The following is a 5,661-nucleotide window of genomic DNA, read 5'->3' on the forward strand; positions in this document are numbered from 1 at the left end:
GATCAATGGCATTGCATTCTTTCCACTGATGAGAGCAAGTTTGTCTGAATCCAGATGATTGTGACACGAGAGTGTACCACTGCATGTCTCAGGCATGCAGTCCCACCAATTCAGCAGGGAGGTGGGTAAGTCGTTTTTGGACTGGTATCATGTACAGAATTATTGGCTTCTCATGACTGTCTAGAGTAAAGGAACATCCAACCTACTGTCCACCCCTTCACTTAACATTCCCACAATGGGGTTTGTGTTTCCAGACAACAACGTGTGGCCACCTTGTGAACAACTTCTTCCAGGAGCCAGGAACCAATCAAGTGCAATGGCCTTCAGTATCTGCTGTTATGAACCCAACAGAGCATCAGTTGAACTTGCAGTATGGGGTCCAGGAGCCCTACTAACACACTAGATGCACAGAATGGGAGTGACATAGTGTTGGATGTAACCCAACAGAAGATTCTGGTTTCATGGATGTGCACTGCCAAACAGACTGCAAATTTTTCCCTTTCGACAGTAAAGTTACTTTTAGGATTCCTCAACTCAGTCAGTAAAACAGGAACCCTTATAGAATCACTTTGTTGTTTGTCTCTGTCTGACTGTCAAGGGCCCATCTTCTCCAGAACAAGTAGAAGTATCAAGCTGTGATTTATGTCATGTACTATGGCCTGTAGTCTCTTGGCAATGCAAAAATATTTAAGCTTCTTACTCAAAGCAGTCAAAAGATACAGACATTTATGTCACATATTTTGATATACATTCACTCATCAGGAACTATAGGGTACTTCCTGTTGAACTAGAACTGTAAAATTTTGCAAGAAGCAACGTTTCACATACAAGTACAGGAAAAAATCCAAAAATTTTTCATTTATAACTGATGATGATGATGATGATGATGATGATGATGAAGTCCCATACTCCGTAACAGAGCATAGGGGAACAATGCGAGAGACTCGCACCGCCGTACTAGGCAAGATCCTAGTGGAGATGGTTTGCCATTGCCTTCCTTCCGACTGTAATGGGGATGAATGATGATGATGATGATGATGAAGATGACACAACAACACCCAGTCATCTCGAGGCAGGGAAAATACCTGACCCCGTCGGGAATCGAACCCGGGACCCCGTGCTCGGGAGGCAAGAATGCTACCGCGAGACCACGAGCAGTGGACCATTTATAACTATAGCATATACAAAATATTTTTTTGCCCTTTGTTGTCCATCTGCCTGTCCATCTGTTAAGACATATTTTTCTCAGGAACAAGTAGAGGTATCAAATTGAAATGTATGTTAAATACTAAGGTCTATGGTTCCTTGATGTTGTAAAAATTCATTTTTTTATTTATTTAAGCTGATCTGATTTGGGCCATCAGGCCCTCTCTTACATTGGACATGGGTTTTGAAGCTTCTAAGTCAGTGCCATTGAATGTACGGACAAGAAACACAAATCCATGTGCAGATGCATGTGTGTTTGTCTGGGCAAGACTCAGTGTCAGGGGCAGACATAAAATGATAACTGGATCCTTCTATCACCCACTAGACTCATCTCCTGATGGAACTGAAAACTTTACAGAAAACCTCAGCTCACTTTATGTAAGTTCTCCAATCATACTGCAATCATTGGTGGAGACTTTAATCATCCAGCAATTAATTGGGGAAATTACAGTTTTGTTAATGGTGGGTGTTATACACATCCTGTGAAACATTAATAAATTCCTTCTCTGAAACTACCTAGAACATATAGCTAGGAACACCACTCATTATGGAAATATATTGAATCTAATGGCAACATATATACCTGACTTCCTTGAGGAAGTCCACATTGAAACCAGTATCAGTGACCATGACGCAGTTGTGGCAACAATGATTACCAGAGCATGGAGAACAACTAAAATGAACAGAAAGATATGTATATTCAGTAAGTTACATAAAAAATCAGTAGAGTCATATCTCAATGAAGAATGTCAAACTTTCAGCACAGGGCAGGAGCATATAGAGGAACTATGGCTCAATTCAAAAGAATAGTTTACCATGCGCTGGATAGATACATACCCAGTAGAACAGCTCATGATGGGAGGGAACCTCCTTGGTACAGTCACTGTAAAGAAACTTCTAAAGAAACCGAGATTACTGGATAATAGGCATAAAACAAAGCTAGGTCTGGAGATAGAGAGATGCTGAATGAAGCATGTTTGGATGTCAGGAGAGCAATACGTGATGCCTTCAATGATTGCTGTAACAAAACATTGTCAAATGATATTTCACAAAACCCAAAGATATTCTGGCCATATGTAATGGCTGCTAGTGGCACCAAAGTTAATGTCCAGCCCTTAGTGAATAAGACAAGAACTGAAATTGAGGGTAGCAAAGCAAAAGTGGAAATGCTTAACTCCATTTTCAAATATTTGTTTACAAAGAAAAACCCAGGGGAATTGCCCAATTTAACTCTCATACCACTGAAAAGCTGAATAAAATAAGTTTTAGTGTCAGTGATGTTGAGATCCAGTGAAATTATTAAAACTGAACAAAGATCCAGGGTAGCTGAGTTAGCCCCTCTTCTAACTATACTGTATTGTAGATCCTTGGACAAAAAACCATGCCTAGCTCTTGGAAAAAGGCACAGGTTACACCCATCTACAAGAAGAGTAGTAGAAATGATCCAAAAAACTACCACCCAATTTCCTTGACATTGATTCGTTGTAGAATCTTAGAACATATTTTGAGCTTAAACATAATGAGGTACCTGAAAGAAGCTGCATAAATATTCAGCCAGATCTTGGTAAGATTTCAAAGTGGTCCAAATATTGGCAACTTGCTTTAAATGTTCAGAACTGTAAAATTGTGCATTCAACAAAACGAAAAAAATGTAGTATACTACGACTGTAGTATCAATGAGTCACTGCTGGGATCAGCAAACTCATACAAATACCTGGATGCAACACCTTGTGGAGAAACAGAATGGAATGATCACATAGGCTCAGTTGCGGGTAAAGCAGATGGTAGACTTCAGTGTATTGGTAGAATACTGGGGAAGTGCACTCAATGTACAAAGGAGATTGCGTAGAAATCATTCATGTGACCAGTTCTAGAATATTGCTCAAGTATGCGGGACTCATACCAAACAGGACTAGCGGGATATAGAATGTATGCAGAGAAGGGTGGCACAAATGGTCACACTTTTGTTTGATCTGTGGGAGAGTGTCATAGAGATACTGAAGGAACTGAACTGGAAGACTGATAGAGGTAAACTATCCTGAAAAATCCGTCAACAAGGTTTCAAGACTGGCTTTAAAAGATGACTCTAGGAATATACTACAATCTCCAATGGTGTAACAGTAAAGCATATGCCTGGAGACCCAGACATCATGGGATCGAATTTCAGGTGGACCACAGATTTTTCGGTTTTCGTTTGAACATAGCCTTCACCTCTCAACAATGTGAAGAGTCACCAGAAACAATACATGGTTCAGATTCCACGTTCAACTGTAGGTCCCCTTCTGCTGATTGGATAATGGGGATAAGTTATGGACACACAAGTCACCAAAGTGACATCCAATAGAAACACTTACACCAGGCCATTATTATTATTATTATTATTATTATTATTGTCATGATCATCTAGATACATAACTAAGTTTGTATGTAACCTCCAGAGTGGGAGTCCTTCTCCCACTTTGATTTGTAGTTTCGGTGAGGGTTACTCTTTTGTAGGATTCTCATGTGTTCATCTGGGTCACATAATAAGTTCTCCACAATATTTTGGCAGACAGACTTGGTCTCATGATCTGGTGGTACCAGTTTGCCGAAATATTGCAGAGAACTTATGATGTGACCTGGGCAGACCCCAAATAATTATACAAGTTAGAAACAGGCTGAGAAAACATCAGATCACTTATTCTTTCATTCACTGCTCCCCTTGAATTTATGAGGGCATGCTAAAAAGTCAAGCTTCTGAACTTTTTATGTGAAATTTGTAAAGCTTTTTAAATAAACCCAACATTATTAACTTTGTACATCTTTATTCTTTGTGTCTACATATTTATTTCTAATCATAGTCATCTTGTTGATTAACACATTTCTCCCAATGAAGGACCAACTTGTTGATATCATCACTACAGAATGTTTCACTTTGTTGAAGAAGCCACAATCTCACCTCTGCTTGCACCACTTACTTACTATCAAAATGAAGTCCTGGAAGGTGTTATTTAAGGTCAGGAAACAGTTCAAAATCAGGAGGGGCCTACTTGGGACTGTATGGAGGATGATCAATGAGAGGGAATACAAGGCGCTGGATTGTTGCAGATGTCACAGCACTCATATGGGTTCTGGCATTGTCATGCTGAAGGAGAGGATGCTTCATGTGTGGATGAACACTTGGAATTCGAAAGTCAATTACATCATACTGTTTCTCACACTGACGTAATTATGTTACACACTGCTATGTTGCTCACTAGAGTTTGGACCCCTTTAGATGCAGATGGCTGCAAATATATAGACATGAAGGATAAAGCAGTAGAATTTTAATAACATTTATTTTATTTAAAAAGTTGTAAGAGTTTTCACATAAAAAAGGAGGCATTACTTTTCAGCATGACTTCATGGACCCACACTTATTTGCAGATATACAAGTGGAACAAAACTGTTTTGTAGCAGTTTAGTTGTACATGTGCTAATGCAATATCACAGTGATTCAACAAAATTATGTATCAGTGTGCTCATTTATGCTAACCAATTTAGCAGTTGACTAAAATGATTTTTCCATGAGGTATTCCTTCAATTTGCTTCGAATTTTGGTGTTTCAAGAGCAAAGACTTTGTTTTTAATTTCACATCCTCAAGTTGTTAGAAGTACACAAACTGTTAATAGCCATTACAGCTGTCACTAGTGACAATTATCTGTGCCTACTTCTCTTCCATTTAAACTTCAATACGCCTTTTTTTATATTTTCCATTTTCTTGTCTATTTTTCCTTTCCCGTGTGCAGGTTTCACAGATTCCAGTATGTGAAACTGAAATCAATGCACAACATGACATAGAACAACACTGTTTCACAGAAACAAGCAGCGAATGGTTGGAAGTTTGTGTGTCAGCCATAGAAAAAAGGGAAGTGGAAATGAAAGCCAATTCTTTTTTGAGAGGGGGAGGTGGAGTTGGTAGGCAAAAACACTTTGGATAAGATTCTTTTGGATGAGACACCACTGTATGAGATCAATAGATGTAGTTAGATATACAGGGCTATTACAAATGATTTAAGCGATTTCATAAATTCACCGTAGCTCCATTCATTGACATATTGTCACGACACGCAACAGATACGTAGAAAAACTCATAAAGTTTTGTTCGGCTGAAGCCGCACTTGAGGTTTCTGCCACCAGAGCGCTCGAGAGTGCAGTGAGACAAAATGGCGACAGGAGCCGAGAAAGCGTATGTCGTGCTTGAAATGCACTCACATCAGTCAGTCATAACAGTGCAACGACACTTCAGGACGAAGTTCAACTAAGATCCACCAACTGCTAACTCCATTCGGCGATGGTATGCGCAGTTTAAAGCTTCTGGATGCCTCTGTAAGGGGAAATCAATGGGTTGGCCTGCAGTGAGCAAAGAAATGGTTGAACGCGTGCGGGCAAGTTTCACGCGTAGCCCGCGGAAGTCGACGAATAAAGCAAGCAGG

The sequence above is a fragment of the Schistocerca serialis genome, chromosome 2 (genome assembly GCF_023864345.2).
Source record: "Schistocerca serialis cubense isolate TAMUIC-IGC-003099 chromosome 2, iqSchSeri2.2, whole genome shotgun sequence".
NCBI classification, from domain to species: Eukaryota; Metazoa; Arthropoda; class Insecta; order Orthoptera; family Acrididae; genus Schistocerca; species Schistocerca serialis.